Here is a 23,775-nt window from a genome sequence, read left to right as displayed (position 1 = left end):
CCAGCAGGACATCAGTGAGGGCTCAGTTTCGATGTGTAAACCCCCTATCTGAAGCACCCCAGTCAGGAGATTAGTCCTGACCAGTACCATTGGCAAATCCAGGTCCAAGACTTCAGCTGCCTTACGCATCAACACATCATACGAAGCTCCCTCCTCCATTGCCACTGTAGGAGGTGAGAGCATGCCAGCATCTGGAGAGGTGTCCAGTCCGCTGGCTTCCCCTAGTTCCTCAGACCAGTCCATTTGCTCCAAACCATACTCTATATGATCTTGAGACCCCTCCCATTCCTCACCAGTGCCTGGTTGCTCATAATAAGACTCAGGCAATGATCTGGGACCTGTTGGCACTGTCGAAGTCAGGATCGGCGTTGTACGATGCTGTTCTGGTATGAGTGTGGGACTCGTACCACTGGTGGGTGCCAGTGGTGCAAGGAGCATCAACGTCAGGAATGACGCTGAAGGAGGCCGACTGTGTGAACTCTGCATCGTCCTGGATCTAGTATCCGATCCGAGAGGCCCCATCAGAGCCAAGGCCAGAGGCACTTGTGTGGAATCTGATGGGGCTCCTGCCGATTCCACGGGGCCCGAAGGCACACCTGCAGGGCCAGCCTGCTCAAATACAAGATGCATGGCCTCGTAAAACTCCTTGAGTTGAGCAGGGATCGCTCCGGCTCCCAGGAAGGGGGAAAGGCTCAAAGTCAGCCCTGGCATATGTTCCGTGGAACCATGCCTGAAACGTTGACGTTCCCTAGTTCCCTCATCAGTTGACGGGCGGGATGAAGTCGTAGTCCGCTTGGACTTCTTCTTTGTCTCTTCCCTGAGTACCCAGAGGACCTGGACTGCGAAGAAGAGGACTTGGGCCTCCTGGAGCAGTCCCGTGACCTCCTCTTCGATCGGGTCCGTGACCTCCTAGGAGTCACGCCACCAGATGTCAACTGCCGGGCTGCCATGAGCTTCAGAGACCGCTCTCTGAAAGCTTTCAGGCCATGGCCTGGCAGTCAGAAAACGACTTCGAGTCATGGTCTCGGCCAAGGCACCAGAGACATACATGGTGGGGGCCTATCACCAACATTGGCGTGATGACAGGCTTCACACGGCTTAAACCCCATCTTCCTCGACGTCACCCTCCACAGAGTTCACAAATAGTTGACAAAAAGGTTGAAAAAGGCCTGTCGAAAAAGACAGAGGGTAGCTCGAATACGGATCTGCTTTTAACCATCATGGAAGGAAAAGAACTGATGTACGCGGGCCGGGGTGGTGCCTTTACAGGCGACTGTGATGTCACAGACGGCTCCAGCGACGCCAAGCCGACCTGAACAACACCACCTGACGGCGCGCATAGGGTACTTCTCAGCAAAAATTCTGGATTCCAAACTGATGCCAGAAAATTCTAAGGTAAGGTATCTGCAGCTAGAAGTCACTATCAGATGTAGTCACTTACAATATGCTGTACAAGGAGGCTGTCATTTGAGAAATTCTGTTCTTCAGGTACTTGACTTCTTGTTATTATCAAGGGGAAGTGTGGCACGTTACTTAGGGCCATATGTACAAACACATTTTCCCATAGACACAGAATGGGTAAAACCTTTTGATACATCTGGCCCTTAATGTCTTGGTATTATAAACCTGGGCTTTGAGTACTTTTATATATCTTATTCAACATGCATATCAGAATCAGGATATTATTTTCTTATGCTATCTTTTTTACTAGACTTGATTGCGGAGAATAGAGTGCATTTCATTTAACTGATAGATTAAAGTAACAATGGAGCGCTTGTACTCAGATCGTAGCTGATTATGAATTAATTATTCTTGCATGTAGGTACAGACTGTGAATAGGGGGCATTTGGTATTATAAACCTGGGCTTTGGGCACTGCCTCTTTCTCTCTTTTTTACTTATCCAACATTTAACATCAGAATCAGGATATTTTCCTTAGTACATCTTTTTCACTAGTCGTGATTGCCCAGAATAGTGTACATCGCATTAAATTGAAAGACCAGAGTAACGACGGAGAGCTTGTACTCGGACTGGAATTGATTATTAACATGAGTTTCTTGTGTGTCGGTACAAGCTATGACTAGGTGGGCAGACGCTATTACACTATGAAGCTCATGATTGACTTTGATTGTGAATTTTCTTTATTGTGGAATTGAGATCTGTGAGTCCTTTTTTTGGTTCTATTGGATTTGTTGTTTTACACTTCAGATAACATCGGGTCTCAGAAATATATAGTCCCCTCTCCATTTTTATTTTTATTCCACTGGAGGTAGACATAGTATAAATAGGTCACTTCAAGATGGATCCCAAGTAGAACGCCATTCAACCCCTTGAGATACATGAGGAATTGGGAGTACTCTCCCCAGGTTTTTTGCTTGTATATTGATATAAAGATTGGACATACTGGGTACACTGAGTCATTTGACCTATTACCCCCTATTACACTGATATGCAGAATTTGCAAGTATCGTTAAGATTTATAGATAAATGAATGGACAAAGTGTGCTAATAATTGCTTTCTGCAGTTATCCTATTTTAACCTAAGGGGTTGTTAGTACGTGGGGCACTACGCTAACAGATTTTGCGAGTAATGGTAAGATCTGTAGATAACTGAAAACACATACATATTTTAGTGGGTGTCTTAAGTAAGGGTTTCAACACATGAGAATATTTTACGGTAGCTTTATTTCCAGACATGTCCCACGCTTGACACGCGGACGCCGTTTAATGTCCACGATTAAACGGAGGCGGTTGGTCCCTACTGACAGATATTGAATATGTAGAAGTCCACGGTAAGGAGGTTATTGATGTTTTAGGCCCATACTGTTACTCCCTGAGCACGATGTATGCTTGACAGGATCAGTACCGTGAATGAAATTAGTAGCAAATATACATTGATCTACGGGTATTGTGGAATTTCAAACCATGATCAGTATCTTGCCTGTAGTATACGTAGCTTCAGACAACAGAAAAGGGTTTAGTGACCTATGACTATTGTTATGTTGCTACCAATGGGTTTATTTGGCCAGGGGTAATCTACACGAGCCGCTGGTATGCGGTCGCGTAGAAACCCCTCTCAATGTTGTTCCGGTTGGTTGGCTCCTGACGTAATGGGGCAAAGTATTAAAGGTTCTGGTGTTCGCGCCAGAACGGGAGTTCCCCCCAGACTACTACTGCGTATTTGTGTCATTTATTACACACCCTACTCAGATCCTCTCACACGATTCCTGCTAACATACAAGCTAGAGAAAGAACCTAACAAAGTGGCGACGAGACCGGGAGACGGCCCTCGCACCCCAATTACTGCCAGTTTTTTTATTTTATTTTCACCTCAAGTGGCCCGTGGTGCTGGCGTGACGAGCGGGTGCGTGGCACAACTTGTACCTGTGATCTGGCTGTGTGGCATCGACCGTTGCATCTGCTGAGCAGGAACTCCGGCGGTGAGTCTCCCAAGCGGTAGACTCCATGGAAGCACGGGCATCGGCTGCGTTCTGAGCGGCTGGGCGGCAGGAGGAGCTGACGTGCGTCCAACTCCAGTCAGGAAGACGGCGAAGACGCCGTTTGTCTTGGCGGCCGCACTCACATCAGTCAGCGGCGTGTGAGGAGCATCATCAAAAAAAAAAAAAAGGAAGAAACAAACAACCGGCTGGTGGGCAGATGAGGTAGCTGGAAACAACCACGCCCCCATCAGGAGATTAGAGGAAAGCAGCGTGGGGGAGCGCTATTCAAGATGTACAGGCAGAGGCTGCAGCCACTGGACTCTTGGTGAGTGACAGGAGTAGGGAGAAGACACAACATTGAGGCAGTGCATACTGCTACGACACCCAAGGAAGGCAGTGCAGGTGAGGAAAGCGAAAAATAAACCTATCTCAACGGTTTCGTGGGGTGGCAGTACGACTGCACATTTGCTGGGTGGATAAATAACTGGGTGCCGGCACAGCCAACACAGAGTACTTGGGACACCTTAGATCATTGAGTGGACGCCAACGCCAGTTGCAAGTGGCCCCTATTGGCAAGCACACCCTGTCAGCAACATGAATTAGTTCCCGGCGTTGGAACGGTTCCTAATCGATGGTCCTCCATCAGCACATGCTGCCAAATGGAAAACATGGGTGGAGCGTTTGGAGAACTATTTCGAGGCAGCAGCAATACACCCTGAAAGGAGAAGGCCGATGCTGTTACATTTGGGCAGGCCTGCGATCCACAAGGTCAGCAAGTCGGTGGTAGAAAATGGTCACCCGTTCACATATCAAACTATGAAACGGCAAATCACAGCATATTTCGAGCCGTTGGCGAATCCAGACTATGAGCGCTTCCTTCTCAGGCAAGCCAGGCAACTTCCGGAAGAGTCTGTAGATGTCTTCTATGCCCGACTCAGGGATTTGGCGAGCACATGTACATTACCTGATACGGCTGACGAGATCCGTGCGCAGTTTATTCAAGGCTGTCACTCTACCAAGCTGAGGGAACATATCTTACAAGTCCCAGGCATGTCAATGGCGGACATACTTACAATGGGGCGCTCCAAGGAACTGTCTCATGTGAGGGCGGCACATATGGAGTCGGCACTTGTAAAACCTATAAAGACAGAACCTGTGAATGCAGTGGTGGCGGCGACACCCATGAAAGAAAAGGAAAAGAACAAATCTGAGGGAGGGGGTCGCACCTGTTACATGTGTGGAGGAGCGTATCCGCACCAAGGAAAATGTCCAGCAATGGGGAAGCAATGCACAAACTGTCAACGTCTCAACCATTTTGCGAAAGTCTGCAGGTCGGCCAAGAAGCCTAAGTCAGGGGGACGGAAAGTGATACATGAAGCCCAAACCATCCAACAACAGAATGAGGTTCTGGACATGGATGATGATGACGAACCAGAAGGCACGATGTATGTTATTCACACCACTCAACCAGGCAATGGTCGGGGGAAGAGAATTCCGAGGTGCACTGTGAAAATTGATAGTCATCAAGTGCCTGCCCTCATTGACACTGGGGCCTCGATAAACATACTGGCACAGTCGGTATTCCGGAAGCTTCCCACTCGTCCCCAACTTCGGCCCACCACTGGGCAGGTATATGCTTTTGGGTCGGCAACCCCAATTCCTCTGGCAGGTGTGTTCAGGACAGACATCGTACATGAGGACATTGCCACCAGAGCAAAGGTATATGTCACGAAAACTGGAACAGGGATGTTACTGAGCTGTTGCACGTCCGAGGAACTGGAACTAGTCACTTTCGCTTTCAGTGTCCATGTGGGTGCCTTGGAAAGTCTGGAAGAAGAATATGCAGACATCTTCCAAGGCATTGGTTGTCTGAAGGAACGACAGGTGAAGCTACACATCGACAAAACGATTGAACCTGTAGCCCTGAAATATCGACGCTTAGCATTTCACTTGAGGCCAAAGGTGGAAGAGGAATTGGCCAAATTGGAAAGCGCTGGCATTATTGAAAAAGTTGAGGGGCCGACACCATGGGTGTCGCCCATAGTCGTCACCCGAAAGCCAAAACAACCAGGTGAGGTGCGCATATGCGTGGATATGAGGTTGCCGAATATGGCCATTCGGAGGGAGCGGCACCTCACACCAACGGTGGATGACATTGTGGCGGAGGTCAGTGGGTCACGGTGGTTCTCTAAGCTGGACCTTCGGGCCGGATATCACCAACTGTTGCTCGCTCCTGAATCAAGGGCCATAACCACATTTTCAACTCATGTGAGGCTGAGGCGGTACAAGCGTCTCAGTTTTGGCGTTGCCAGTGCCACAGAAGTGTTTCAGGACACGATTCGTGGTGTGTTAGCCGGGCTCGAAGGGGTCATCATCGTGAGTGACGATATTCTTATGCATGCCCCCACTGTGGAAGGGCATCTCAAGAGACTCCGTGCTACCTTCCATAGACTTCGACAAAACGGACTGACGCTACACAGGGAGAAATGCGAATTCCTGAAACAAGATATTGCATTCTTTGGCTACCATTTCTCAACACAAGGGGTCTGGACTGATCCAGAAAAAGTGGCTGACATACAGTCGGCACATCCTCCTACCTCCGTCACAGGTGTTCGCAGTTTTCTAGGAATGGTGACCTACTGCGGAAGATTCATTCCAAATCTGACATCTCTCATGGAGCCGTTAAGGGAACTCACGAAAACTCACACTCCGTGGGAGTGGACGGCTCTCCATGACGAGGCTTTTCAAGCGACTAAACGGGCGTTGTCGGCAGACACCACGTTGGTGTATTTTGACCCTTCTAAAGACACTGAGATATCTGTGGATGCCAGTCCCGTAGGTCTGGTAGCAGTTTTATCTCAAAAAGGAACAGATGGTGAATGGGCCCCGGTAGCCTACGCGAGTAGGGCTTTGACGACCACAGAACAACGCTACTCACACATAGAAAAAGAGGAGCTGGCGGTCCATTGGGGCTGTCGTCATTTTCATTTGTATATCTATGGCCATCCGTACACAGTAAATACTGATCACAAGCCTTTAATACCCCTGTTCAACAAATCCACATCCCAACCCCCACCCAGGATAGAAAAGTGGATCCTCCAGCTCCAGGAATATCAATTCATGGTGCTGTATCGACCTGGAGCCCAAAACCCGGCAGATTATCTGTCCAGACACACCAGACCCCTCACTACTCAGGAGGAAAGGAGTCGGAGGATGTGGAGGAGTATGTAAGATTGGTGGTGGAACGGTCAAGACCACGTCCCATCTCAGTTCAGGAAATTCAAGAGGCCACCCAAGCAGACGAAGTGCTGCAGTTAGCCATATCGTGTGTTCGTAATGGGAAGTGGCATTTGCTAAAACAAGACATGGGTCGTAGAACGACAGAAGCCAAAGTAACCTTGTCCTCCCTGCACAATATTCGACAAGAGTTGGTGGTGTCACCGGAAGAGTGCTTACTGCGAGGTCATCGTTTGGTAATTCCTGAAGCATTGCAGCAACGAACTATTGATTTAGCTCACGTCTCCCATCAGGGGATTGTAAAGACCAAAGCGAGACTGAGGAGTAAAGTATGGTTTCCTGGCATGGATGCCAGGGTAGAACAGACGATTCAACATTGCCACACATGTCAGATCCTCAGACCTGCTGATTTGCCTGCTCCGATCATAACAGAGCCGATTCCCCCCACTCCATGGCATCGAGTGAGTGTGGATTTAGGCAGTCTTCCTGATGGGCGCCATATGTTGGTTGCCATAGACGATTTCTCCAAATACCCAGAGGTGGAGGTCCTGACCTCTACCACTACTGATCGAGTGGTGCCATGCTTGGAAAAGATCATGGCCACCCATGGCATATTCAAAGAACTGAGAAAGGATAATGGGCCCCCTTTTTCAACCAATGAGTTTGCAGAATATCTAGTGTCACATGACATTCATCATCGAAAAAACACCCCTCGCTGGCCCCAAGCTAATGGGGAAGCTGAACGCTTCATGAGGACATTAAATAAAGTGCTGCGAATTGCGGTCTCTCAGGACAAGGATGTGGAATGTGCTCTGTTTGAGTTTCTGAGGGAGTACCGCCTGACTCCCCATGGCACCACTGGCACTATCCCCAGCGAAGTGTGTCGTGTACAGGGCGTGAGAGATACGTTGCCCCAAGTGAATACCTCGAGTGGGCTTCATGATCAAGTCTCTGGTCGTTTGCGAAGTTGTCAAGTGCTGAATGATCGGATGTCTCAGAAGAGGCGAGCCCGGGTGCGACGTTTGAGAGTGGGAGACCGGGTGTTGGTAAAAAATAGACATGCAGGAGGCAAGTTCAAGCTCCCATTTGAAGCTAGCCCCTGGACAGTGGTGAATGTGAAAGGCACGATGGTCACTGCCCAACGAGATAAGGAGATGGTGACTAGGAACGTATCTTTCTTTAAACCCTATTACTTGCCCACACCAGATTCTCTGGAGCCAGGGTTGGGTGCACCCATTATCCTGCCGAAGGGATGTATGGACCAGGGTTCTCCAGCACAGGACAGGCTCCCTTCGGAAGACCTGTGTTTGCCCCTGGATGAGACTAAACCATCAGATGGTGTTGTCGTTACAGGGAGGCCTTCTAGCAAGTCTTTAGGCAATTCTTCCCCAACTGGCACTGTGCTGAGAAGAGGCGGGGATAGATATACTTTGCGTTCCCGAATATCAGCTCCTGGTAAACTGAAAGACTATGTGTGCCATTAGAGTATTTAGGAGTTTTGACATGCATGCAGTGTTTTCATGGACATTGCCATGAGTCATGTTGCTGGCGTGATGCCGTGTTGTGATTTTTGTCAATTTGTTATTTTTATTTTAAGTTGAGGAGGAATGTTATGTTGCTACCGATGGGTATATTTGGCCAGGGGTAATCTACACGAGCCGCTGGTATGCGGTCGCGTAGAAACCCCTCTCAATGTTGTTCCGGTTGGTTGGCTCCTGACGTAATGGGGCAAGGTAATAAAGGTTCTGGTGTTCGCGCCACAACGGGAGTTCCCCACAGACTACTACTGCGTATTTGTGTCATTTATTACACACCCTACTCAGATCCCCTCACACGATTCCTGCTAACATACAAGCTAGAGAAAGAACCTAACAACTATAAGGACAACTCAAGTTGTTGATTGAATTTACTTATTTATTGCTTTGATTTACAGTTATTGAAATACAGACCTATCAAGCACGACTTGTGGCATACATCACACTTGAATCTCATATGTTAGGGGAATGGTGCCTTACGGTACAGTTCTTTGGTTTGTGTTTTTAAAATTGCGATGCAATTGGCCCTTTAATTTGTTTATAAGAAATTATTTTACTGATGAGATGGCACCTATTTTACACATGCAGTGGGATAATTACTAGTTGAGACCAATTTGATTATGATACACACATTGATGTTTCTTATAACTACGATTACTTATGACTCAGCTATAGGGATGAGTGGGTGTTCACGATATACCATGGTCATATGGTTCTAATGGACAGATGAGAACACTATCAGGAATAAAATTGCTTCACACAGTGGGATCACGCTTATTTCTTGTGCACATGGTGTCTTGGGTCACTTTGACCCAGGTGTTGGCTCCCTCTATATAAAGCTTGATTTAAGGACTCCTCCAGTAAAATCATGTTTTTTCTTAGTTTTAGCCCTGAAGAAGTCTGTTGCAACATTGGCAGCATTAGATGAAGCACGTGCTGACTTGGGCAAATCTGTGATTGAACTTTGGTGAATATAAAGACTGTTGACGTCACGTACTAAATGCATACTTATTTTGGAGTGCTGGAGATCGCATTCTTTTTACCTGGATTTGTTCCATCAGATGAAGATCAAGCGGCTTTTCCTCTTCTTTGAGCACCAGCTACTCAGGAGCATCACTGGATATATCTAAATGTGGAAGTTCATTTGGACTTGAGTGTGTGTGCCTATAATTCCCGCAGCCAACAGTGTTTGTTTTTGAATGTAGACCACAAGATTCTCAGCCATATTTTGGTAGGGAGACTCCTGCTGTATCTCCCACACCTGATCTATGTAGATCAGTCAGAGGTTGTTGCCTGTTTGAACACCTCATGCAATATCTGAAAGTTGACACATGTACTACATTCTCCAGATCTGACAGATGACCCCTATGCACAAGCCTTTCTAGATACAGAACAGGGGTGTGATTCCGTTTGCTGGGACTAAGCCTGGCAGGTATTGGAGGCAATAGGTTTATACCTATATAAAGTAATTAAAATCGTTATATGAATGCCCAATTGCAGGAGTCTGCACTGGCCACTATGTTTCTTCTCAGATATTTCTACAACGCGGCACGTGGTAGGGGTGCCCACTGTCACCCTTGCTGTTCACCTTAATGATGGAACTCCTGGCATGCCATCTGCGACATGCGCTACATGGGTGGGGCATACAAGAGGGGCATATAAAGCATGTAGTCTTGCTCTACATGGATAATGCAATGCTTTATCTCCATTAGTCCAACCTGTCAGTCCCAATTTTGCTAAAGGACATGCAGGAATTTAGATACATTTTTGGCAATCCAGTTAATAGGGCTAAGTCAGCTTTATTCCTGATAGGGTCACTGAGAGAGGGACCACTCAACCAGTTGCCGGAGGCAGGTATTCCATGGAAAATGGATAACATACAGAATTTGGGCATTTTCATTACGCATGAGATGCAGCCAACCTGCTCAATAAATTTAAGCCATTTGATCAGTAATCTGAGCCTATCCATAGAGTTCTGAAGCATCTTACACCTGTCCTTAATGGGTGAGATAGACCTGATTAAAATGGTTGTATTGGCCAGATGTTTATATATCCTGCAAGGCGCCATGTATGAAATCCCTCATTGGGTTTTTAGGGAGTTGGACAGGCGTCTAGTACAGCTTTTGTGGGCTGGGAAGCGCTGAAGAGTTGGACTGGTTATCCTTAAGAAAGAATGAGTCAGGGAAGGCTTGGAATTCCCAGACTTGGAACTAGCTGCCCACCTTTAACATGCAATGCATTGGCTTGACGGAGAGGACAACTGGGAAAGGTCTCTCCTAGGTGGATCCAATGATGGACAGCAGTTGGGTGAGCTCCTGATGAGGGGCAGGAATATCCTAAACACAGTGCCCCATGTGAACCGGATGACATGCCGTCTGTGGAACAGGACTTTGAGGATGGTGATACAGCGGTCTCCATATGCCCCACATGTAAATATTTGGATATTGCATCTCTTTGCCCAAAAAGCCCAGACAATGATGACTGATAAATGGCAGGAGGGTGGCTGTATTTTGTTATCTGACCTATATCCAGGGAACGGTTTTATTACCATGCAAGATGCCTTTGACACATTTGACCTCGAATAGGTGCAATTTGTACAGTATGAGAAGATAGCTACCACTGCCAAACAACACTGGACATCCTTTCCTGAGGCCATAGAACTCACACAAATGCTGGTTACTATTTTATCCCTCAGTAGGGGTCGTAAGCAGGTAACTTACCTGTACCAGGCACTCAGAGCGGACTGATGGGAGGCGTCACTCCGAGTGGAAGAGGCATGGCGGTGGGAGCATGAAGAGCCAATTACACATAGTAAAGGGAGTAAAGTGCATGTTGTAGTGAAGGGGGTATCTGTCAATGCACATTTTAAATTGATACAATATAATTCCATACACATGGCCTATCTCTCGCCAAAAAGACTCTGTGCTATCTTTCCCGACAGGGCTTTCACATTCACTCTCTATGATGGTGAGAAGACTGACTTTCTGAATATTGTATGGTGGTGCCCAGTCTCCTGGCCCTTGCTATGTCAGGTTTTAGGTCAACCATACACAGAAGCTGGTGAGGTGGAAAGGGGTTGAGGGAGTTGTTCTGGGTACACAAACCATAATTTCAACATTATTTTACAGATTATTGCTCGACAGTTATTATTACCTTTGGAGATTACATGTTGAAATACACAGGATGGTAGTAAATATGCGTGCAAATGAGATATGAAGTGTGATGACAACAAGTTACACGGTTGTTGGACAATGCGTGCCGCTATCATCGAAGTGGTGTGATGACTGTAATTGTTGTAATGCCAATAAAAATATAATTAAAAAAAATCACAGAATGCAAACGAGAAAAGGGGATCCCAGTTTTGACCACAGCATTCATAGACAGGGTGAGCAAAGAAGCCCCCTAATTCATATCCAATATAAATAAATCAGGAGCGACCCCATCAGGTCCTGGCTTTTCGTCACTACTAAGATGGTCCATCACCTCCCTGACTTCTCCTAATTGAAAAACAAGATTAAAAGTGCCTAAAGCAAATGAAAACTCTGCGCACTTCACCTCAGGTTCTACAGGACCATAAATCCCTCTAAAATGCCTCACCCTCTTATTTGCGGCTATGTAATCGTATGACAAATGAGTCAGCGCAGGAAAAAATTGGGCAATTAACTACTTATCAATTTTTTCTGCTAGACTTGAAAGAACAAGCTTCTGCAAGTTCTTTCCAAGTCTCCTGCTTCAGAAAATATTTTCTGTTTTTAATAGAGACGTTATAATTCTGCCTGCATGTGACCACTCTACTAGTCAATTTAGGTTTAAAGTTGAAGGCCTGTAACAGTTTATGATGAGCCCTCGAATAAACTTGGTAAAGCCAACCTGGCTGTTTCTGAGCCACTATGTCCCCTTGCCAAGTTAGCATAGAATTCATCCTTTTACAAATGTTCTTAAAAGATGCCTCCACTACCTCATTAAAGAGATCAGATGAAAGGCAGACCTCAGAATCCTTTGGACAAGACATAGGGCCTCATTTTAACCTTGGCGGTCTTTTTGAAGATAGCCGAGGTACCGCCGTGCTGAATACCGCCAGTGCAGGCGGTTTTACGCACAGCGTATTATGACTGCTGGCAGCCCTCTGTCCTTTTTCAGACGGAGAGCCGCCAGAAGCCATACTGGCGGTCGGCGGGGAAGTGGAGGCTGCTCCACCTCCACCGCCACGTCATCAGAACACCGCCCACCGAATCACGTCCCATGATTCGGTGTGGCGGCGTTCTAATGACAGGGTGCTGGCGGCAGAGCAGCCCCCATGGATTCGTTCCCTCTCGGAGGATCACTGGACCAGGAAAGGTGATCATCCGTTAGGGGAAAGGGGTGGGAGGGTGTTGTGTGCGTTCATGGGGGTGTGAGTGTTTAAAGGGGGTGTGTGAGTGTGTGTATGCATGCGGGGGTGTTGTGTGTTTGAAAATGTGTGCATGTCTGTTTGTATGTCTGTGAGTATGTGTGCGTGTATGTCTGTATGTATGTGTGGGTGTATGACTGTGTGTGTGTCTGTCGGTTTGTTTGTTGGTATGTGTGCGGGTATGTGTAATGGTAGTGTCTGTGTGCGTGTAGGGTGGGGGTGTGTTTCGATGTTGGGGGGTGGGGAGGGGGCTCCTGCCACCTTTGAGGTGTGGTAGGGGGTCAGGGGTGTGGGGTGTGGGGGGAGGACTCTGGGGAGGAGGAGGGAGTGATGGAGACCCCTATCAGTGCCAGGGAAGGAATTCCCTGGCACTGATAATGCCTACTGCCATAGATTTAGTGGCGGTACAAAACCCCAGGAAATCCATGGCAGTACACAGGGTCATGATACCGCCGGCAGTGTTGTGACAGCCGCTGGTCTGGAGACCGAAGTCTCCCGTCAAGCGGTCGTGACCACCCTGGCGGTCGGAGTGGAGAAGTGGCGGTTCAGCATGGCGGTCACCGTCATGTTTGTAATTTTGTTTTCCGCCGGCCTGTTGGCGGTATTACTGCCGTTTCTCCACCAACCACCAGGGTTGTAATGAGGGCCTTAATCAGCACCTTTAAGAAGGATTGCTACATTGCTGCTCTTCAAAAAGAGGAGAGAAGGCGCGCAGACAAGATTCCCAATGAATGAAACAATTTCTCAGATTTTGGCCTTTCCAGGCCTGTTTTAAGATTGAATAATTGCTTATAGGTAAATTTATTGGGGCACAAAAAAGGATGTCATTATTAATATTTGCAGCCCCTCTACCCTTAAAAGAGTGAGCAAAGGACTAATAAAGACCTTCGCCTAGTCCAGTCCAACCAAAAACTAAATTGAAATCACACAAAATTTAGGGAAGGGCCCAGCTCCTGATCCATCACAGGTCCGCCCCTCAAGCACTTTTTACCTCTCAAATACAGATGAAATCCTCCCAGGATCACCACTGGGATGAAAGAATTAGAGTCCCTTTTTAACCAAACAGAGAAGTCAGAAGGCCCCCCTGCTGAGCCGAGGTCTCATAAGTCTCATTAGGGTTATAGAAATTTAGTGAAACAACGCTGTTAGTTTTGAAAAACCCTAAATTAACCCCCAATAAATATGCAAAACCTGTATGGCAGAAAGTAGACACAGAGCCCAGGTTATATGAAACCAGGGGAGCTAAGTTAACCCTTTGAGCTACTAAAATTTGAAGGAATGTTAGGGGAAAAAAAGAGATAGTCATTGTAACAAAGAGCTACGGCAATATCCTGAGTTTCCTGACAGCACCAAACACTAAAGCTTTGTATAAACGTCACCCACAAGGGAATATTCAACTTGGCACCTGTCCAAGAGATATTCCAACTTAAACTCTCCACACAACTAAAATGTCTGCATATCCTTGAGAGCTATGCATGTCCTTAGCTTTGATGCCTCCTGGGTCAGGGCCTTGACCCTGAACGGCCATTAGCAGAAGGATAGAAAAAGGTCAAAAGATGGGCCCAAACCTAGAATCACAAACACAAACTTGGGCTAGATTAGAAATCAGCTTGCCAGCCAGCAATCATCTTCGAAATTCAACATTACACAGTTCCCAAACTCTCACTTCCCACCACAGCCAACCTAACTAACCCTCCTTTTCATTACAATTCACTTGACTAAGCATGTTACATCACCGATGCATCCTCTACACCAGTGGTTCCCAAACTTTTGACTCCTGAGGACCCCCAATGAATCATTACTGGAAGCCGGGGACCCCAGCAATTTGTATGTTTTAAATTTCAAACATTAAAATAATATTTTGCAAAAAATATAACAAGGAAACACCAAACAAATATTCAAATTACTAAAGATATATTTCTTTTATATTGAAAAAAATATGCAAAAGTCGAAACATTTTATTGGGAAGGTCAGTGCTGCATCTTGGCAACTACCTTTTCATTGTTTGGTTGTATTTAGGAAAGATGAATCCTCAGGTCAGATTCTAGATTTCCGGAGCGATTTCTGTTTTGATATTTTTTAGGCATGTAAGATCTGAGAAAGCTTTTTCACATAAATGAGTGATGGGGAAAGGAAGTAAACCATAGGGGCCCCCTCATCTCTCCCTAGCCTCTAGGTCACATGTACTTCATTTGTTTTAAAGCACCTCTCATACCACTGCAGGGTGTCAGGGCACTTTCCAGGGGACTACAAGGTGTAGGGTTCACATGTCATCCACACTGATAGGAATTTTCTAAGAGTGCTTGGTCTGGAGAAGCACAAGTTTAGGATTGAGAACACTGCACAGTGATTAGTGAGGACATTAGTGATAAGAACGTATTTTAGCAAACCTTTTTTAGCAGCATAAGGAAAATGAAAGACTAGGGATAAGCAACTTTCTAATTTGTGCCATGCGGTTTGCATGTAGCTCTTTAACGGCAGTTCATAGCTCACAGTGCTAGATTATTATGATGAACTGCACAGTAACAAAAGCAGCTCTGTGACAAAAGCAGTAACCCACTGTCCCATGCACATAAAATACTGTTCTTTGCATGATACACGTTCTTTGCAGCAGGCATTTTACCATCTACGCTACCTTTGAGTCAAAACTGCCACTGCCCAAAACTCTCATTCCTCTCCAGCAGGTACATTAATCAATAGAGTTCTCTTGACACTTTTATTTTTGTTGTACACGAGCTTTGCAGTGCTTTTAAAACTGCTGAACAAAGGAAGTAATAAATATAAAAACAGGACGCACGTGTTTGTCAAACGCCCCACTGGAGAAGTGCCTTTCTCCCAGCCTAGGCCTGCGGACCCCCTGGGAATGTGCCACGGACCCCTGGGGGTCCGAGGACCACAGGTTGGGAACCACTGACCTACACGAACAGTGTCAATGTTAGAGCAAACAGACTCAAAACCCTCCATATCAGTCGTCATATCCCACATTAATCTGTTATCAGCCCTTATGCAATTGTTCACTAGAGGACAAGACTTCTTGTGCTTATATGCCGGACTCTTAAACTCTGAAGGGAGTTCCATCGGGGAAGGCTTCACGTCTACAACAGTCGCTCTGGTAAAGCGGCAAGTGTCTAAATTAAGACCTGATGAGCCTGAATAGAATTGGCAGAAAAGTGATTCACTATATTACCCAAGGCCCCTGTTTGGGCCGGAGGTTATCAGGTCCTCAACGGTAAATTTCTCATCAGTAAGTGCTCCCACTGCTGAAGTCAAATACATCATGATTTTGGATTTCCTGGTGGCATCCTTCTCAGGAGACCTTTTATAGATGGACGCTTTGCGCGTACCCATGTCGGAACTTTAAGTTAACAACAAAGGAAAGGCCCAGCTCAGCATCCAACAGTCACGGATGGGTGCAAACGGTCCCGCTTTCAGTACGTTCTTTGCCCGGGCATGCAGCATGGCAAGTCCCTTGTGCCTCCTGCACTACAGGAAAGACCATGAGCTCAACTAGCACTAAATGCAGCCAAGTCCCACCTCCTGCAAGGGTTTTGATGTGATCAGTTTTGGGCTCTGTGTCCTCTAAGCCCCAATCAGGCGTGCCTATCATCAGGTTTAACTTTGACATGCTTCTGCCTAAGTGGGTCCTAAAGTACTAGAGCCATAACTCCCATTTTAGTAGGGGTCTTTTGACAGATATGCCTTATCGGTCACACTTACTACGAGAGACATGCCATGTAGATCTTAGAGGTGTCCACTGTAAAATGAGATGGATAACCAATGATATACATATATTTTTATTTGTATGGCTTGGAAAGTGTTTGGGTTTCAACATCCATTCATTTAGCTCCAAATCCCTCTAGACAGTTTCCCATTACCTTATAGTACCTTTGAACTTAATTTTTTTTTTTTTTAAAACCATACGTACATTACAAGTTTTTTTTCCACCTTTCAGAACCTGTTCGTGAATAGGTTTTTATAAACCACTGAAAAGTGTTATCTAGCTTGATTTCTTACAATAAAATATCACCAAACGGAATGGGTGTAAAATTTGAAAACTGTATTAAAACAATAAAAAAATATTTTGTGCATGCTGTGAACCTACATGGATAATTTTCTGGGTTCATTATTGACTAATTCTCATGTACATTATAGTGAACAAATCTTGTATAATAAAAACAAAAAAAGTTCTTGAAATGTCTCCACTGCAACATTTTTACGAAACAGCAGTCAAAGCTGTGGGTAAGTCTTTTTTCAAAATTGAAATCAGGGCAAGACCTCAGTCAATACATTAGACTCATAGGCCAAGAAGAAAAAATAATGAAAATTGTATTTAGAAAACGTATGTTTCTGTTTCGTGAACTACCCATTAATTAGGGGAATCTGTTTTGAGAAATGTTTCAGTTTGAACCCTGCATATTTTTTCATTCTGTTCCTTTGCGTGATAAAACATTGGTTAATTAGGTTTTGTGAGAAGAGTAGGCTTAGCTAGGACAAACTCACAAATGCACCAATCATTGTTCTGCTTCAGTTACTAATGAGCACTCATGATTAACGGAGCACAAAGTCTTCATTGGGTTATTCAGCCAGTGAACAAAAACTTAATGTAGAGGAATTTACAAATACTGATGTTTGTGTTGAGAGGCAGAGCAGTTTGTATAATCTTTGCTAAGTTTTCCTCCATGAAACTTGATATGTCCATTATTCTGCATTATTAAAATCATTTGTATTCAAGCTGCCCAAAAACAGGTGAACCAACTATTCACTTCTACTTGAAGCGCCTGTTCTAGATATGATAAAGAGTTCACTGAACAACTGATGATTGGTTTAGGTTAACACCATCTAAAGTATATGACTACAAACTGTAATAAATTAACCAGTTACCTGCTGCCTCCCTCCCCCCAAAAGCAAAGCCTTTTTTTGGTTATTTAGGGTAGTTATCACTTAGGGCTCCATAACCTTTATGCCGCTTAAGGTTTCCATGCTAAATTTGTGTCCTTATTTTCCAACATCCTGGAGATTCTAAGGGCACCCAAGTTTGTGGATTTCCCTGGAGGGGGCAGAGAAAATGGGGAAAATATATCTACATTTTAGGAGTTACCATCATTCCAGCTTCCGAGGACATGCAGAGTTGAATCAAGAAACCTAGGGGCATATTTAAGAGCTCAGAGCAGGCATTAAAAGGAGGTACACCATTGATTACAATGGGCCTCAATGAGCTTTGCAAAATTAGCGGCAAAATGTTTGATGATAATCCTGCAAAGCTCCAGACTAGGTCAAAAATTCTGATGCTAGTCTTCTAACTACCGCCATGGTGTGCCATATTTTAAATATGGCACAAACATGGTGGCGTTAGGGAGGCGTTAAAGGGCACAAGAAAAGTGGTGCTGCACTGTGTGCAGCTCCACTTTTCCTAAATATGCCCCCTGATTTTTTACACAGTTTTGGCATTTTTCAAGGAAGGAGCCTATTTTTGCTATTTTTTGTGCTTGCAGCCTACTTCCAGTTTGTGGGGAAATCAGTGTGGATCCCATAGGTGACCTAGGAAAGCTATAGATTTCTGAAAAGTAGACAGAAAAATGAATTCATCAAGGGTTAGTATGTGTAGCTTTCTCAAGGTTTTCCCAAATAAACCAACTGCTGAAATTAAGAAATTTTGAAAAACAAACCAAAAAACATTTTCAACTGCAACTGTTTGTCACAATGGCCGAAAAGGCAATACACCATTACATCAGCTGGATACTTCTAGTTGCAGGGAAGTATAGGGTTTGTAGCTTCTTGAAGAATCTAAGTTAAACAGAACAAACAACTGAGCTACACTGTACAAATCATATGGTGAAATATGTTGAGTTTTGAGTGAAAAATGGCTATCAAGGAAACCTATGTATTTCTGAGGTGGGCACAAGGCATGGAGTTTAGCAGTGGTTATTGGTACATCTCTGAATTTGAGATTACTCATAGCAAATGATTTTGAAGTTATTTTTCAAGATGTCTTCTTTCTTTCACACTGGCTTACATTGGGAATGCGCACATGCAGTGAAATCTAATTGGTAATAACAAGCGTTCTACCATTCTCTGCTCCCAAATTTTTTCTGATAAAAATGGTACCTCACTTGTATAGGCCTAGTGCCCATGGCACGAAACAGGTTAAAACACAACATGAATGCATCTCAATTTTGTACTGAAAAAGGACCCTTTTTTTAATATTGGCAGCTGTGGGTTTTGGGCTCTAACTCAGCCAGAACCTAGGGAGAACCAGCAAACGTGCACATTTTTGAAAACCAAACACCTTAGGGGATCCAAGGTGGGGTGAATTGTGTGGCTCTCACCAGGTTTGTTTACCCAGAATCCCTTGCAAACCTGAAATCCTGATGAAAAAACAAAATTTCCATACATTTATGTGCTGGAAAATTCTGGAATTCGCAGGGAACTACAAACTTCCATTCACCCTGTAATCCTCCAAGTCTCCTGATAAACGTTTTACCTCAGTTGTGTGGGTAGGCCTGTTACCCCCAACAAGCAATGGCCTAAAAGTGAAATAAATGCAGCACATTTTTATACTCAGAGTTGGGCCTTTTTTGCAAAGTGGGTAGCTGTAGATTTTGGGCCCTAGCTCAGTTGGCGCGTTGGAAACCCCAGCTGACTTGCACATTTTTAAAAACTATCCACAGTGGAGTGAATTATGTGGCTCTCACCTGGAGGACTGATTTACCCAGAATCCTTTGCAAACCTCAAAACGTTGACAATAAAACACATTTTCCTGACATTTTCTGTGAGGGAAAGTTCTGGAATCTGCGGGGACCCACAAGCTTTCTTCCATCCACCATTCCCCCAAGTTTCCTGATAAAAATGATACCTCACTTATGTGGTCAGGCCTAGGGCCTGCTGCAAGAGACATACCGAAAATGTGACATGGATGTATCCCATTTTTCCACTCAAACTGGCCCTTTTTTTGCAAAGTGGGTAGCTGTAGCTTTTTGCCCTTAGCTCGGCCGGCACCTAGGGAAACCTAGCAAACTTGAACATTTTTGAAAACTAGACATCTGGGGGAATCCTGGGTGGGTTGACTTGCATGGCTTTCACCAGGATTTTTTATTCAGTATTCCTAGCAAACCTCAAACCGTGAATAAAAACACATTTTCCTCACATTTATGTCATGGAAAGTTCTGGAATTTGCAGACAGCCCCAAACTACCTTCTACCCAGCATTCCCCTAAGACTTCTGATAAAAAGGATACCTCACTTTTGTGGGTAAGCTTAGTGTCCACAACAGGACATGGTCCAAAACGCAACATGGGTACATCACATTTTTCAATTCAAAACTGACTTTATTTTTTGCAAAGTGTGTAGCTGTGAATTTTGGCCTCAGCTCAGCAAGCACCTAGGGAAACCCAGCAAACTTGCACTTTACACCTTGGGAGATCTGTGGTGGGGTGACTTAAGTGGCTCTCACTAGGTAATTTTACCCAGAAGCCCTATCAAACATCACACTTTGGCCAAAAAAACTATATTTTCCTCTCTTTTCTGTGACAGAAAGTTCTGGCATTTGCAGGGAGCCACAAATGCCCTACCACCCTGAGTTCCCACGTTTACCTCAAGAAGAACGGAACCCCACTTGTGTGGGTAGGCTACAAGACCACAGAACAAAAGGCCATACAGCGTTAGATAAGCAACAGGGGTGGCTGTGATATGCAGAGGTGTGTTGTGCCACCACCCATGCAAACTTACCAACCACAAACATTTTTGTACACTAGACAACCAGTGCATTCGAAGGTAGTGTGCCTTGCATTGATCCCATGAGCTTTTCTTACCCACAAGGGCCTGCAAATTTCAGTATTTGCCTGACACCACACATTTTCTTGACACTTTTGTGATTGTAGCTTCTGGAATCTGTAGGAGTCCACATCATTCCAACCACATAGCGACACCCCTCTTGTGCGTATAAAAATGCTGCCCCACTTTTGTGGCAGGGCCCAGTGCCCACAACAGCAACTGATCAAATGATGGTCAACGGGAAAGAGCCAGCCAAACAAGTATCACAGTTTTTTGATTGGCAAAAGTGGGAAAATACTAGGAGGTAAGAATTTTGTGGAGTCCTGTGGATTCTGGAATTTTACATCACAGAAAAATAAGGGCATTGTGGGCAAGAAAACCTTGTGGGAGCCATGAAAGGCACACCATCCTAGAATCCTCAGGTTGTCTAGTTTTAAAAAGCATGTGTGGTTCATAGGTTTCCATGGGTGATGGCCGAGCCTGGCCTCAAATCCCACAGCTACCCCTATTGCTGATCTCTCCACGGAGAGATTAGGGCCTTTTGTGTCAAGGAATCTTAGCCCACCTACTCAAGTGAGGTACCATTGTTATCTGGAGACATCGAGGAATGCTGTGTGGTAGGCCATTTGTGGCTCCCCACAGATTTTAGAAGTTTTCCTGACAGAAATGTGAAGAAAAATTGTGTCTTTAGTCAAGGTTTGAGGTTTGCAGGGCATTGTGAGTTCGAAAATGATGTGGGATCCATGTGTGGCATATTATCCTGGACTCTCTCAGATGTCATGGCCCAGATTTAAGAAAAGTTAGCGTCCCCTTTGCGCCATTTTTTTACACAAAGGCGGCACTAACTCAGCGCCATATATAGATTTGTTGCTGCAGCAGTCTAACGTCAAAATTTCCGACTTAGCATCATTTTTTGGGAGCAGCACCACATCTTGCTTCGTCATACGACAATGATATGCAAGGTAGGCGTTCCCTCTGAAAAATGACGCTTGGTCACTAGCACCATATTTCGAATCAGAAAGAAAAAATGACGCACGCAAAGGGCCGGGTCCAAAAAATGATGCTAAGTCTGATGAACGTCAAAATTTAAACACTTGGTCAGGCCAGACGTTTAAATGAGGCCTATCCACTACGACATAAGATAAACACATCAAAGCAACATTGCAAGCAACTGGACAACATGGATCTTTCATTGCACCAGCTCGACAACCATAGATGATGAAACTGACAACACCAAGTGGCACCAGCACCACCGCAGCAAGCGCAGATACCACCACAGCAGCCACAATGGCAGCATAGAAGGCAGGAGAGGATCTTACACCAGTGCACAACCTCCCTGGACCTCAGGGAAGAAGAGGTGATCAGACTCTACTGTCTGAGGTGGGAGTCCACTGTATGCCTCCTCCACCACATTGCACCAGACAGCACAGCAAGAGTGCAGAGTTACAGAGCAGTTCCATCCATAACCAAACTCCTGGCTGTCCTCCACTTGCTGGCACCAGGATCATTCCAGACGACAGCAGTACAAGTGGGTGGGATCTCCCAACCATCCCTCTCTGCTTTCCTTATGAAGGTCCTGGACACAATCATCAGACTCAAACCCCTCCACATCCAGTTCCCCAACACTCAGAAACTGCAGCAGGAGACAAGCGAAGGGTTCTATCAAATTGCTGACTTCCCTTGTGTGGAGACAGGGCCACTCACCTGAAAAGCAGGATGTCTGCAGGGGCAATGGTATGCCCTCCCGAACTCCTGGAACACCTCTTGGCACTTCATGGTGGACACAGAAACACCGGCAGGTGTCCCAAAAGCAATGGGGGAGTGAAAGAGAAAGAGACAAAACACTGCCACGTCTTGCCGGTCCAACCAGGCACACTGTATCTTCGGGGGCAGGTTGTTGTTGACAGAGTGATAGTAGAGTTAGTGCACTCAACTTCCTTGAAACTGAATCTCTTTTTCTGATATGGGCACAGGAGCGGTAGAAGAACACTGGGATGCTCCAGCACTTTTCTTGGATAATAATAACTGTTGGCACAATTACTAACACTGCATTACCAAAAACCCAAACTGAGTACCATAACAATAAGTACTGCAACACTAGGGCTGGCTTCACAGAGATTCACTGTTGTACACTACAATTAAAACTGTGGTTGCACTTATCATGCACAAGAAAGACAAACAAGGGCATTAATTATATCACGTATAACTTTCCTGCATGCATAGGGTTAAACTAAAAGGAACAAAAACAATCCAAGAAATACAAATGTCCACTCTTGGTTTAAGCAGTTAGGGGGGTACAGTTTGGTTTGGTTTCACTATGTGTGTGAAAAACCCTTCAAAAGCAAACCTGAAACACATACATGAATGACACAATTTAAATTCAAGATTTATGCTAATAGAGAAAGAAAAGTCAAGTAAATGCTCTTTTAAAATTGCACTGTCACTTTTGTAGTACTTGAGCCAAGCAGATTTCCTGAAGCACATTTAAGCAAGTAACTAAAATAATAATGTAGAATGTTCAGAAATGCATTTGTCTCTTCAAGATAAGCACTCTGCCAAAATACAAGGTCTGAAATACACCACCTGTTCAAGGAAAGCGAGGTGCTCAAAGAACAAACTCCCTGGAGAATACTAGTCACTTAGCTGCAGTCTTTTCCGGAGTCCTGGAGGAATGACTGGTGTCAGCTGGTACAGGAACGAAGAAAATAATTGCCTCAAAAGTCCTGAATACGAGGATGACAGCAGGAGCTGGACTGCCAAATCAGATGCTGAAATCAGGAAGCAAAACAAAGCCAAGCAGGGAGGCATGCTTCATTCTGCTATTTATAGCCAATCAGGAAAACAGTTGAGTTCCCACACATGGATGAGTTACCACACCCAATTAGAAGCACATGTCTACACCACACCCAATTAGAAGCACATGTCTACACCTGCTCACATTAGCAAACAAGCATTGGTAAAACAAGCATTGATAAAACCAATTGTGTAACACAGCACTTTATGTTTACTTAGAAACATGAAGGTTTAAACAAGAACAGAGATATGATTTAACCCTAATCCCCTATGCTGACAGATAATGCAGGAGGCACCTTGGGGATTCCTGACACCTTGTGTACTGGCCACAATGGACTGCACCCATGTCCAACTTGTCCCTCCTGTTGCAACCAAACACCTCTATAGAAAGCACAAACACTCCATCAATGTGCAGGCCATTGTGGACCACCATGGAATTATCTCAACCATTCTTGCAAAATATCCTGGCAGCGTCCATGATGCTTACATCTTCAGGCACTCTACTATAAACCATTGATTCTAGGATGAACACTATTGCAATGGACTACTTGTAGGTAAGATGGCATACAAATCATAATACAGACAACACACAAACTTGTAGTACAAACAATA

At 45.1% G+C, this 23,775-nt stretch overlaps 1 protein-coding gene across 1 annotated transcript in view; it reads left to right on the top strand.

The window, feature by feature from the left end:
- The window catches only part of ZMAT4 (zinc finger matrin-type 4), a 2,235,770-nt gene that overhangs the window by 1,912,125 nt on the left and 299,870 nt on the right, over positions 1–23,775 (top strand). The window lies entirely within an intron of this gene.

The sequence above is a fragment of the Pleurodeles waltl genome, chromosome 11 (genome assembly GCF_031143425.1).
Source record: "Pleurodeles waltl isolate 20211129_DDA chromosome 11, aPleWal1.hap1.20221129, whole genome shotgun sequence".
NCBI lineage: Eukaryota > Metazoa > Chordata > Amphibia > Caudata > Salamandridae > Pleurodeles > Pleurodeles waltl.
This window is presented reverse-complemented; position numbering and strand designations above follow the sequence as displayed.